Raw genomic sequence first — 14,481 nt, forward strand, 5'->3', positions numbered from 1 at the left:
TTAATAAATAGTGGTTATGTGGTAGGGTTCTCGAGCCAATTTAAATTCTTCTTTTTGCTCTCCTGTTTGTGGTGTGCCTGTAGATGGTGCACTACTTGTCATTATTCTTTGGTTTGGGCATTCAATTTTCGAGAAAAGGTCTCTGGCAAAGAGCCCCCTTTTGGGGTGCCCTTCAGACATTGCAGCACCGGTCTGACGAGGAGCTTGCCCAATGATGAAGCATGACATCCGAGTGGATGTGTGAGGGCACTTTGCTTCTAACTAGACGACTGTTCTGTGGTCCTACATTTTTCTTGCTCTTGGAACAGTGTACCCAGATTTATTAAGTATCATAACTGGAAGGCTGTACACTGGATCATTAATCTCCCAGGCCCTCTTTGTTGTAATATAGTGTAATTATGTTCTGTCTGTCTGAATCCCTTTACAGGAGTTTGGTTTTCCTGTAGTGGTAATCTGTCAACGCAGTTCATTTTGTGAATAGCTTACTTCTTTAACGTTTTCAGCTTGGAGTGTAGGTTCCCACAATGGCACACTTGGAACTTTGGGCCAGGTGTTCGACCATTTTTTTGTGACTCTCAAGTTCGTGATTTTTTTCGACTCGCAAATTACGAGTCACAAAACAAAACGTACAACACTGTATGAGGCACTGTTAGTGATTGGCAAATGGGCTGCAAGGGACCAGTTTTATTAAAAATCATGAGGAAGGTCGCAATTTGCGACCCATTTGGAGATGGCCACACTCACAGGGATAGTGGCCTGCTGGGATCAGCAGATCATCATGTCTGTAACTGCTTTTTAAATACAGCATTTTTTTTTAAAAATGCAGCCTGTTTGCCTTAAAGGAAACTGGGCTGCATTTCAAAAATGAAAATAAAACATTTCAGTTACATTTTTTAAGAGCAGGCAGTGGTCCGTGTGACCGCTGCCTGCTCTGAAAAAATGTTGAGGCCCCTAGCCACAAAGGGGAAGTGGTCTGAGAATGGGTTACCACCAGTTTGAAATTGGCGGCAACTGTGATAGTTTTGCGTCCGCATTCAGGGTCACAAAACAATCATGCATGGGCCTGCGAGTTGCTAATAGGAAGGGACCCCCTTGGGACACCCCTTTTAAATAGCGAGTTGCAATCCCTATTTTGCAAGTTGGTAACAGGTTACTGACTCGGAAATAGGAATGGTACATGCTACCAGGCCATTTTGAGGTTGCCAAAGACAAATTTCACCATATGCGACTGCAAAATAGTTTTGTACATCTGGCCCTTTGTCCTCAGCTTGGCTTAAAAGCAAAGGTGTGCAGTATTTTATTTCTCTGCACACCTGTCTTTGAAATGCTTTGCTACAATTCTAGATTGTATCACAGCTCTCTGCTATCTCTGTGGCTCCTTCACTGCGGGTTTGGGTTTTAGAGTGTTTAAATGTATGACTCCTTTATCCTAGGTGTGACTGTAGGACAAAGGTAAAGTGAAAGAAAGCCCATGACAAAGGCACGAGTTACAGTTATTGTAGGGTATGAGTTATAGTTACTTGAGACAACTGTAACTGCTGAATTTCTATGGTTTTGTGTGTATACAATTTGAACCTAACTTTTTAAACTTTTGTTTCTTAACTATACCATCCTTATAACTTCCCTGTTTTTTTAAATTGAATTTCTACTTTTTTAATGCTATTTCTCAACAATACCACCACTGTAACCTGGGTGTGTGAGTGGTTCTGTAAGTGGGTGTGTGGTGGTTGTGTGAGTGCGTGTGTGACTGGCTGTGCGGGTGAGTGGGTGTGGGAGTGGCTATGTGAGTAAGTGTGTAAGTGGTTTTGTGGTTGTGTGAGTGGTTTTGTAGCTCCGTGACTAGGTGTGTGAATGGGTGTGTGAGTTGTTATGCGGATGTGTAAGTGGGTGTATAAGTGGTTGTGTGAGTGGCTTTATCGGTCTGTGAGTGAGTGTGTGAGTGGCTGTAGGAAAATGCCACTGTTGGCAAGGTTACCCCCTAACATTTTGCCTTTTATTGATGCTAGTTCTGATTGAAGGTGTGCTGGGACCCTGCTAACCAAGCCCCAGCACCAGTGTTCTTTCCCTAAAACTGTACCATTGTCTCCACAATTGACACAGCCCTGGCACACCGATAAGTCCCTTGTAAATGTTACCCCTGATATCAAGGGCCTCTAGCAGGCCTTACAGCCCTAAGGCAGGGTGCACTATACCATAGGTGAGGACATAGCTGCATGAGCACTATGCCTCTACAGTGTCTAAGCCAATTCCTAGACATTGTAAGTGCAGGGTATCTATAAAGAGAATATGGTCTAGGAGTTTGTCAAACGCGAACTTCACAATTCCATAATGGCTACACTGAAAACTGGGAAGTTTGGTATCAAACTTCTCAGCACAATAAATCCACACTGATGCCAGTGTGAGATTTATTGAGAAATGAACCCAGAGGGCATCTTAGAGATGCCCCCTGCATGCCAGCCCAACTGCTTGTGTTAGGCTGACTGGTCTCTGCCAGCCTGCCACTTCCAGACCAGTTTCTGGCCACATGGGGTGAGTGCCTTTGTGCACTCTGTGACCAGGAACAAAGCCTGTCCTGGGTGGAGGTGCCTCAAACCTCCCCCTGCAGGAACTGTAACACCTGGCGGTGAGCCTCAAAGGCTCAAGCCTGGTGTTACAACACCCCAGGGCACTCTAGCTAGTGGAGATGCCTGCCCTCTGGAAACAGACCCCACTTTTGGCAGCAAGTCCGGAGGAGATTATGAGAAAAACAAGGAGGAGTCACCCTCCAGCCAGGAAACCTGCTAAGGTGTCCAGAGCTGAGGTGACCCCTTCCTTAGAAAATCCTCCATCTTGCTTTGGAGGATTTAGCCAATTTACGATTAGGGATGTGTCCCCCTCCCCAAAGGGAGGGGGCACAAGGAGGGTGTAGCCACCCTCAGGGAAAGGAACCATTGGCTACTGCCCTCCAGTCCTAAACACACCCCTAAATTTAGTATTTAGGGGTGACCCGGAACCCAGGAAATGAGATTCCTGATGACTTAAGAAGAAGAAGGACTGCTGACCAGAAAACCCCTCAAAGAAGAAGGAGACGACAACTGCTTTGGCCCCAGCCCTACCGGCCTGTCTCCAGATTCAGAGAACCTGCAACAGCGATGCATCCAGCAGGACCAGTGACCTCTGCCAACTCAGAGGACTGCCCTGCAAACCCAAAGGACCAAGAAACTCCCATAGACAGCAGCTCTGTCCAAAGCAACAAGAAGAAACCATCTTTAAGGGGACTCCCACCTCACTCCTGAAGCGTGAGTCCCCAACACTCTGCACCCGATGCCCCTGGCCCGTGTCCAGAGAAACCAAAACTGCAGCGAGGACCTCCAGGCGACTCCCACGGTGTGTCCACCATGAGATGACCTCCCTGCACCCCCACGGCAACCCCTGCAGAGAGAATCCATAGGATCCCCCTGACTGGGACTGCCTGGTAAGAAAGAACCCGACGCCTGGAAGAAGCACTGCACCCTCAGCCCCCAGGCCCGAGAGGAACCAACTACTGGTGCAGGAGTGACCAGCAGGTGGCCCTCATCTTTGCCCAGTCAGTGGCTGGCCCGAGGAGCCCCCTGTGCCCTTCTTGCATCGCCAGAGTGACCCCCGGGTCCCTTCATTGATTTCAAGCAAAATCCGACACCTTCTTTGCACACTGCACCTGGCCACCCCTGTGCCGCTGAGGGTGTATTTTGTGTGCCTGTTTGGGACCCCCCCAGTGCTCTACAAACCCCCCCTGGTTTGCACCCCGAGAATGCAGGTACTTACCTGCTAGAAGACTGGAACCAAAGCACCCCTAGTCTCCATAGGCACCTATGATATTTTGGCCCCTCTTTGACCTCTGCGCCTGATCGGCCCTTTGTTGCCGGTGCTGGGTGTTTGGGGTTGCCTTAAACCCCCAACGGTGGGCTGCCTATGCCCCGGGGACTGAACTTGTAAGTGCTTTACTTACCTGACAAACTAACCTTTACTTCCCCCAGGAACTGTGAATTTTGCACTGTGTCCACTTTTAAAATAGCTTATTGCCATTTTATGCCAAACTGTGCACATTACTGTTTTACTTCAAAGTTCTACACTTACCCATGCCAAGTACCTTACAATTTATGTACATACTTGAATTCCGAATCTTGTGGTTCTAAAATAAATTAAGAAAATAATATTTTTCTATATAAAAACCTATTGGCCTGGAGTTAAGTCTTTGAGTGTGTATTCTCATTTATTGCCTGAGTGTGTACAACAAATGCTTAACACTACTCTTTGATAAGCCTAACTGCTCGACCACACTACCACAAACAAAGCATTAGTATTATCTATTATTGCCACTATCAACCTCTAAGGGGAACCCGTGGACTCTGTGCACACTATCTCTCTCTTTGAGATAGTACATACAGAGCCAACTTCCTACAGTGGCTCTATGGGTGTGGGAGGGGAAGTGTGAGTGGTTGTATAGGTGGGTAAGTGGTTGTGTGAGTGCTGTGTGGGTGTGTGAGTGGGTGTGTGAGTGGGTCTGTGATTGGTTTTGTGGGTCTGTGAGTGGGTGTCTGAGTGGCTGTATGGCTGTCTGAGTGGTTGTATGGGAGTGTAAGTGGGTGTGTGAGTAAGTGTGTGAATAGGTTTTTGGGTCTGTGAGGGAGTGTATGTGTTTTTCAATTGGGGTCTGAATCCGCTGGTCCACCTGAATCCACCTGAATCTAGGAGGATCTGCAGATACACCAGAATCTACTCGAACTCATTAGGATCTGGGTGGATTTGCAGATTCTTGTGTGCTAAAAAAAACAAAATTTTGGGATATTTTTTGCCCATGAGGGGTCCCTCACAGACCCCTCCATCAGTCTCATGAAGTTAGGGTACTTCTACCCTGACCCCTTATATCACTTTTAAATTCAGTTTTCCCACTGGGAACTGATTTACGATTAACAAAATGACGGCCACAACTTTCATCTCAGGTTTGTGCCAGCCAATTACAGCATTGGCGATAGCAAGTGGATCTGAGAATCCACCCAGATCTGTGGAGGATCTGCATTGGATCCACGTCTCTAGATACAGGTACATCTTTTTATTTTAATAACTCCAAAACTGCTGAACAGATTTATACTAGATTACAAAAAGAGATCTTTCTGGACCAAGATTTAGCTTTCTGCCAAATCTGGTGAAATTCCGCTCAACTCTTTGGGTTATAGTCATGTCTAAAATCCCTATAGAAATTTGCATGAGAAAAACTATATATCTCTTGTATATATATATATATATATATATATATATATATGTATATATATATATATATACATATATAAATATATACATATATATATATATATATATATATATATTGCACTGGGTAGTTATAACTAGATCTGCGTTTTCCATATGAAATATTTTTTTTGGTTGACTTATAACTTTGGCCCTATTTGACGGATCTTCACAAAACCTTCCAAAATAGTGCTCCTTTTCACTCAGCTCCCTTATAGAAAGATTTAGGGTGTTCTGTCAAGAGGGACTGAGACAAAGGGGGAGTCCCTAGACTTAAAATGTCCATGCATAGTCCATAGGTTTTTAAAAAAGCAATACTGCAGAAACTGCAGAATGGAATTACACCAAATTTGTCATGAAGCTAGATCTTGGACTACAAAGTGTGCTTCTTGTGATGTGGTGTAAATCCTCTCAGTAGCTTTTGAGAAATTAAGGTACATACATACTTGTATATCTGGATGGTTGGGTTCGAGGAATTCTCTTGAGAGAGTCCTGCAATCACAACTTCAAAAATAGAGAGCACTGATTGGCCAAAATTGTTTTTCTCCCTTGGGCCATCATGCTCCTCTGGGAGAAGGCACTCTGATTGGCTGGCTGCATCATGAACAAAGATGTTGAGGCAGCCATTACAAGACCCAGGAACTTAGTCTCCTGTCCTGAAAATATATAAAAAAGATATAAAGGGGAAGTGTAAGGATACCCTGCCACCCTAGGCCTTGTGGAGAGGTCCCAGAGGGACCCCACCTGGGGCCAAATTTAAAAAAATACATTTTTTTCAGTGGCCTCACAGTATTCCTGTGGGATCATGGCAAAACAAAATGGTGACTGATTTTTTTTTATTTAAGTCATATGACTCTTGGGGTTGACCAGAGCCCGGGGGTTCGTTTATAATAATATTTGAGGGATGTGTGAGGAGCCCCCCTCCCCAAGCCAATTTCAGCCCCAAGGACCGCAACCCCTGTGCTGATATGCAACTAAAGGGGAGCGGGCATGCAGCTTTACTCCCTGGGCTTCTACAGGCACTGCGGGCCCCATATGCTGGGGCAGTATTATAATAAAAGGGGGTGCACAGCTCGCTCCTTGAGCCTGGTCAGGCCCAAGGCACCCCATCTCCAGTTGCCAAATCTATTTTAAAAGGGGAGAGGGTGAACGTCCCTTCCCTGTGCCTGTATCAGGCCTGATTCTTCACAGTGTCCCGAGGAATGCACCCCAGGGACACTATGATTCCATGACCATAAGAGTTTGGGGATACCCTGCCTGCGCTCTCTGGAGGAACTGAGCTTTGCACTCATCTGGCAAAAGCAGTTAAAAAATGCTGCTCGTGCCTGGGCAGGAGCAAAGTAAAGGCTGGGAAGCTGGCTGGGTCCTTGGAGCCTTGAAGTTGCCGACCTCAATGACCACTGCATTGTGTGTGCCCCTGGTGGGCACCGGGGCATTCACCTACAATTAAGAAAGTGGCAGGCTCCCACAAAGAGAGCAGAATGGTAGCCATGATAGTCTTAGGGCATCTGGATGGGCAGGCACATAATAAAAACCCACTTAATAGAAATACATGCCAGCTCCCAAGGGCACACAATGTATGCTGGATGGAGAGCCAGCTGGGGACGTGGGGATCCTGGGGCTCATTATATGGCCCTCAACTAAAATTTAACATGTGAGTGTCCTGGGTGGGACAAATAATAAATGATAAATAAGCTGTACAAGCCATTCATTTATCATTCCTTGTTCCATGAAAGAGTACCCCATAATGCCCTTCAAGGTCTGTTTACACTTTCTTTGCAGCTAGGTGATGTCCCTTGAAGGGGCAGCGGCCAAAGCATTTTTTTTACACTGTGGGGGACTTAAAGGTGTGCAGCCACTCCTGCAACAGCAATAAAAAACCAATATGTCTTCTGAGTCATTAAATCCATGACCCCATGAGAACTTACTATATTTTTCAAAAATACTTTTAGCTGGGGTTGTATGCTCCTCAGCTGGAGTGCAAGGATGCCCTGTGGCGGTTTTCATGACTGCCTTGTGTGGGCAGAAAATGTTATAAGAAAGATTCATAAACTTGTTAGTTTTATTTAAAAAAGAACTTGATTCCTTCTTTTAACATTTTTCTGCCCACAAAACAATCGTAAATACTGTGTTAAAGGACTCACTGACATGCTGACTTTATTTTTAATTAAAACTATTAAACATTTTAATAAGAATCATTGTTTTTAAACAAACGCTTTCAATATGGCACCCGAATAACACGCTGAATCGTCAAGCCTGCATCGATTCTTTCCCGATTTCGCTAGTGGTATTTGGACCACATACATCGTTATCATGAACAATTTGAAATGAAAATCTCAATGCCTTGCGAAAGCCCTATGTGAACACAACATAAGGGGCGAAACACGTGCCGGCTGTTTTCTTCGTGTAACCTTCAAGTTTCTTCCAAGACTGGATATCAACGAATAAACCAATCAATACACTTGAATCACAACACGTGGACTGGATGAATTCTTGACTGCTTGCAAATTGCATTATGCAAATTAATCTCACCAACATTAACCAAGTGGGTTCTCAACTCCAGTTTTTACAGACTTTTGTTTTCTTAGGGGATTTCTGGTCAAGACCCCTACTTGAGTTCCCACCACCAAATTTTTAATCTCTTACCGGGCATTATCACAGGAAGGAAATTTGGACCTTCGTTACTTATTAAACATTGCATTGTGTGAGTCATTGAATGATACATTTGATTAAACATATATTGATGAATTTTGAACACAGATGTTAGAGTTGCCTTATATATATTAATATGCACACCCTTGATAAAGTCAATAGGCCCACTTTTTATATGTTGGTGTTGTGACTTTCTGAAAGTATCAGTAAGCCTGCCTGAGTGTGGGCAGGACATGTGAGACCAACCACACACTGTACATGCTGGAAGGCCGGGGGCTGAAAGTGTTGGGGAGCTCCCAGGTGTTGGGCACAGGGCCTGGCCAAAGGCCAAGTCCTGCGCCCAACCCCAGGATCTGCATGGCTGAAGGTCATGTAAGACGTGGTGTTCAAGTTATGTGTAGTAGCAAAACATTTTAAAAACCTAGAAATTCACTGAAAAAAACCAAAGGCTAAAGTTAGGTTATGTTTGGGAATTGTAATTATGTCTTACTTTACAATTAAAAAAATGCAGAGATTCACTGAAAAAAAACAAAGGTTAAAGTAACGCCATAGTTAGATGAAAATTTCAGCAACATAATGTTTTGCACTCAACAAACCTTTCTAATTTACCAGTTAATAGTTATCTCAAGTAACTATAACTCATGACTTAAAGTAACTACAATTTGCACACTCACCACGCACTGCTAATTACCCCACATAACATATCGCTCATGACATGATCTATCACATCACTGATACCATCACTGTAACATCTGAAATGGCATATTTGATGACAAGACTGTGCTTGCTTGGGGCGTGAGTACTGAATTTCGAATAGGGAAAGTTACATATCAGCTTTATAAAATGCAATGTTTTTCCTGCTATTGCTTACAGTGAAGTAGGACTAGTAGTTCCTACTCCTCCAATATCAAACATTTTTTCTATTGTTACTTACATTGTACTGGGAATAGTTTGGAGTCCAACGCCTCCTTACTGTTGCTCAGGATGCCATGGGAACAGTAAATCTGATCTCTCCAAGTCCAATATTTTTCTTACTGTTGCTCAGGTTGGAGTTTGAGTAGTAAATATGACGCTTCCAAGTCTAATACTTTTCCTACCATTGCAAAGGCTGAAGTGGAAATAGTAAATCCAACCCTCCAAAGTCACACACTTTCCCTACTGTAGCTCAGGTTAGAGTGGGAATAGCAAATTAGACCGCTCCAAAGTCCAGCACTTCCCATGGTGTTGTTTATGTAGGAAAATTAAATCTGACGTCTCCAAAGTGGAACATTTTCTCTACTGTTGCTCAGGTTGGAGTGTTAATAGTTAATATGATCTTTCCAAATTCTAACACTTCTTGCGCTGAAGTGGGAATAGTAAATCAGATCCCTCCAAAGTCCAACAGTTTCCCTACTGTTGCTCAGGTTGCAGTTGGAATAGTAAATCTGACCCCTCCAGAGTCCAGCACTTTCCCACTGTTGCTTATGGTGGAGAGAGAGTAATAAATCTATCCCCTCCAGGCTCCATCATGGTCCCTACTGTTCCTTACATTGGAATGGGAATACTAAATCTGAACCTTCCAATGCTCAACACTCTCTACTGTTACTCATTTTGGAGTGGGATAGTAAATCTGACCTCTCCAGAGCCCAACACTTTCCCTACGGTTTATTATGCTGGAGTGGGACAGCAAATGTAAACCCTTCAAAGTCCAACACTTCCCTACTGATAACTGTTGCCTACACTGGAGTGAAAATACTAAGGGCCTCATTATGATCTCAGTGCTGGTGGTCAACAGAAGACCACCAGCGCGACTACCCCACGGCCGGCTGCATAATGTTTTCCTGTTTCCGCCCGCTGGCCCAGCAGGGAAAAGGGCCGTAACATTAACAGCGGCTCCAAATGAATCCGCTGCCAATGTTGGTGTGCAGCGGGTGCAGCAGCACCTGTCGCGCAGATCACTGTCCCACCTATGTGACAGGGCACTGCACAGGAGCCCTTGCACTGTCCATGCCAAGTGCATGGGCAGTGCATGGGCACCCAGGGGGGCCCCAGAGCACCTCTTCCGCCAGCCTTTCCCTGGCGGGATAACCCACCAGGGAAAGGCTGGAGGAAAAGGGATCATTATCCGCTGCTTGCAGCGCTGCCCTGTCGGATAACAGTTTCCTCCACCGTCAGGCTGCCCTTCGGCGGCAGTGGATGAGGGCCGCCACAGGTGGCCCTCACTGTGAACATTATATTGCGGTTCAGACTGCTGTGATGGTGGCGGTCTTTGCCACCACCGCTGGCATGGCGGTCTAAAGCGCTGAGGTTCATAATAACCCCCTAAGTCTCACCACTCCAAATTGTAACACTATCCCTACGTTTGTGCAAACTGAAGTGAGAGTAGTACATTTTAAACCCCCAAGAGAAATGTATTTTAATGTTTTAAGTTAGTTTTATACATATTGTTAGAAACTAGGTCTCTAGTTGGCAGGGGTATGCACTCTGTCCAACTAGGGACCACAATCCTAGAGGGTAAGTAAAATATATGACCTAAACTAACCTGTGCCTACCCTCTGGTAGCTTGGCACAGAGGAGGCAGGCTTTACGTAGAAGGCAGTTTGTAAATATTTGAGCAACATATATACAGCAATCACAATGAAACACAACAAAAAGGGCTCCACACAAGTCTATTGAAAAAGAGAGAATATTTGTCTGAATAGATCAAGACCAAAAGGACAAAAATCCAATGAGCATTCACTTTTAAAAGGTGTCAAGAATAAGCACACTTTGTATGGGGCTCATTTTCTAACCTTTACGGTAGTTTATATAGGTATGAATGTTCTCCTCCTAGATGCACAGTGAAGACGGGTTGGGGCAGTTCGGGACTGGCTTGGATATGGAATACAGGGTGATTACCTTCCTGATCAGTATAGGGAAAGGTGCGGAAGACATTGTGACGCGAAGTGTTGATTAGCTTGAGCAGTGTAGATGAGCGTGATGCCTGCTGAAACCCCCGAACAACGTGGAAAAGTTAATGATATTATTTTGAAGCTTGTTTGTGTAGAAGACTCCGTCTCAACCTTAAGAACGAGAGTACAGGGAGAAGATGGAATGAAAACAAAGGCTGGGGAAGGGCAGAGCAGCCAAGTGCTGATAACGCCAGAAAGAGATAGAATCCAAGCTTTGAGTTATTTAAGCACTGAAGTGCGGGTGAGGGATTTGAAGCTCGCAGATGTGGTTGTGAAAGCTGCCATGGCCCAGCGCTGCCTCCCTGTTTTGCTGTTCAGAGACCATGATGCTTGAGGGGGAGAGAGGTCCAATCAGGCGGTAGAGGGCTTCCTAGCATTTCGTGGACTAAGTTAAGTTCCACACAGGGATGAAGGCCTTTGTTTCTCTGCTCTATTATTATGATTGATTATTATGCTTGCACTGTGTTTATAATCTGAAGTATTCAGCTCATTCATATTTTGCTTTCTGAACATCGTAGTGTGAGCTTGCTGCAGTAATTGAAACATGCATTTTGGTGTGCAGTAAATCAAAGCTTATCTGAAGTATTCAGCTCGTTTATATTTTGCTTTCTGAACATCGTAGTGTGAGCCTGCTGCAGTAATTGAAACATGCATTTTGGTGTGCAGTAAATCAAAGCTTATCTGAAGTATTCAACTCATTTATATTTTGCTTCCTGAACATCGTAGTGTGATGCATTTTGGTATACAGTTAATCAAAGCGTATATCTGTCAGTGAACACTTTGCTTATATATATGCATAGATGCTCTTTGTAGTGTACTTATATATAAATAGATGTTTTTCATTGCTATTCTTATTCCACTATTGTTAATGTGCTAAATGCCTACATTTACCTGAAATTCTAGTAAAGCTAAATTGTATTCATAATTGGCGTGTGGTCCTTCATTGAGCGTCCTTATTGACTTATACCGAACAGGTGTCAACTAGTCACCTGGATAAGACACTTCCTAATGCAGAAAGTGTAGCGGAAGCTGTGAGGTTGCTCGGGCCGCCGTTGTCTAGGAAAGCACCACCGCAGTTGTGAGTTATGGGTGAGGTGATCTCGAAGCGGGCAGGCATGGGGGCAGGGTTGCACCCAGCTAGGGAAGTGCGTCTCTGTTTCTTGACAACATGCGCAGGGGCTGCAATGAAGCCGCTCTGAAGTCTTGATGAAATGTGTCAAAGGGTACAACAAAGCCTCTCTGGAGTCCTGATGAAATGGGCAGCAGGGTACAATAAAGATGCTCTGAAGTACAGTATTGGTGAGATGGGTGGCAGGGTAAAACGAAACCACTCCAAACTCTTGATGCGATGAGTGGCGGGTTGCAATGAAGCCGCTCTGAAGTCTTGACGAAACAGGTGGCAGGGTGCAGTGAAGCCAACCTGAAGTCTTGATGAACTGAGGGGCAGCCAAAATGAAACCGCTTTTGGGGTCTTTGTTGTCCTGGAGACCTTTAGTAGTACCGGGGGCAAGATGGCAAGCCCTTGGAATCACTCTGGGGCTGAATGTTGATTCTTGGTTTGCAGGGCAGACATCAGCAGGCAGCAGGGCAGTTCAGCAAGGCAGGACAGCAGTTCCTTGGAATTGTCAAGCACACTGATCCATCAGTACAGCAGTCTTTACTCTAGCAGAGTTTCCTTGAGTCCAGAAGTGTACTGATTTTAGTGGGTCGGAGTCCCAGTGCTTATATTAAAATTGCCTATGATGAGGGGGGTGACTTCAAGTGGCTTCTGTGAAGTGCACAGGTCCCCCTTTCAGTGCAGCCTTGGCTCCAGACTATCAGTGGGGGGTAATCAGCCCCTTTGTGTGGGCTCTGGCCACTACCCTTTGAGATGTATGTGGGAGCCCTGCCCAACCTCCTCCCCAAGAAGACCCATCAGTATGCATATGCGGTTGAGTATCCTGTGTTGTTGGTGTATGAAGTGGATGCAGAAGTCTAGCTCTCACCTAGCCCATGTAAACTTTGGAGACAGGGTCTAGGTGCACATGACAGAGGGGGCAGAGTAATACCCACTTTCTAAAAGTGGCATTTCTAAAATAGTAGCAATAAATCAGACTTCACCAGTAAAGAGGATTTATCGTTAACATTCCTATGATACTAAACATGATGCAGATACTCCTCTCTGAGGACATGTAAACTACAAAGAACCTGCCTTTTACTTACATGTCACCTTGCCCTATGGGCTACCTGAGGCCTACTTTAGGGGTAACTTATATGTAAGGAAAGGGGAGTTTAAGGCTGGCAAGAGGCTTTAAGTGCCAAGACTAGGTTGCAGTGGGACTGCACACACACAGGCTCTCAGGTGGCAGGCCTGAGACATGTTTACAGGGCTACTGGAGTGGGTAGGACAATCAGTACTGCAAGCCTACTAGTACCGTTTGATTCACAGGCCCTGGGTATTTGGCAGGACACTTTACCAAGGACCTATTGGTAATTAAATATGCCCATTGTGGACACACCAATATTTCCATGTTTAGGGGAGAAACACATGCACTTTAGCACTGGTTAGCAAAGGTAAAGTGCTCAGAGTCCCTCTGCCATCAAAAGATACAGCAACAGAGCAGGAGGTAAAAGGCAAAACGGCTGGGGTAAGACCACCCAAAGGATGCCAGGTCGAACACATATGTTTTGTTTTCATTGCAAAGGTTGTTTAATGCAAACTATTTTTTTAATATTTATTAATATTTACTTTTTTAATTGATTTCTTCTCTTTGTTATTGCATACATGTTTAAAATTGTTAATATCATGTATTTGATATAACAATTGATTTGTATTAGCATTGTGTATTATTTATTTCTATACATATATATATTATATTCTTGCATTTACTTTAAAGTATATATTCTTATTTTATTTTTGTAAGTTTTACAAGTTTCTATATGTTTTAAAGTTAATATAGAGTTATAGAGAACGAAATTTAATATTGTTACCCATTTTCTTTGATATTTTGGTCTTCAATATATTTATTGTTGATATTTTTGACTTTACATACAAAGTATATAAAGTAGATATTTCTGTCCTTAATATTTTGGGGATTTTTGTGATATTTTGTCTGACAATCGCATCAGTGCCTCCAACTCCTTTGTTAACCCAGATATGTGTCCCTGCTCGTGTATTAAGACTTTTTCCCTAACTTGCCAATTCTAGTCATGGCAGTACATGATGGTTGAAGGCTTTCTTTTCTTTAATAATGTTTTAGGTCTTAAATTTATCAGACAGTGACAGGTATAACAGAGGAGATGAGTAGTGAACATACATTTCCCCTATCTGTACCAGAATCCCATTCTGGATCTCACTGTAGGTCTCCTTCTCCTCCTCAACATTTCTCTCTCTCTGAAACCCAGTTGTAGTACTCATAGAAGCTCACTATACTGCAAAACTGCTCCTTGAAAAAACCTGTGATAGTAGCACAGTAACTTATGCTCAGCACCTGACTCAAACATGCCAAAAATCAAAGGAGCTGGTGTGCCATTCTCTACCCACAACATTAGGCAGATAGAAAAATTGTTAATTGTTTGTATTAGACTTTTCACCCTTGACGTGGTCTCCCTTAACTTTTTGCCTCTGTTTCCCAGGTTGTTGATGTGTGCTGGA

Source organism: Pleurodeles waltl, chromosome 4_1 (genome assembly GCF_031143425.1).
Source record: "Pleurodeles waltl isolate 20211129_DDA chromosome 4_1, aPleWal1.hap1.20221129, whole genome shotgun sequence".
NCBI lineage: Eukaryota > Metazoa > Chordata > Amphibia > Caudata > Salamandridae > Pleurodeles > Pleurodeles waltl.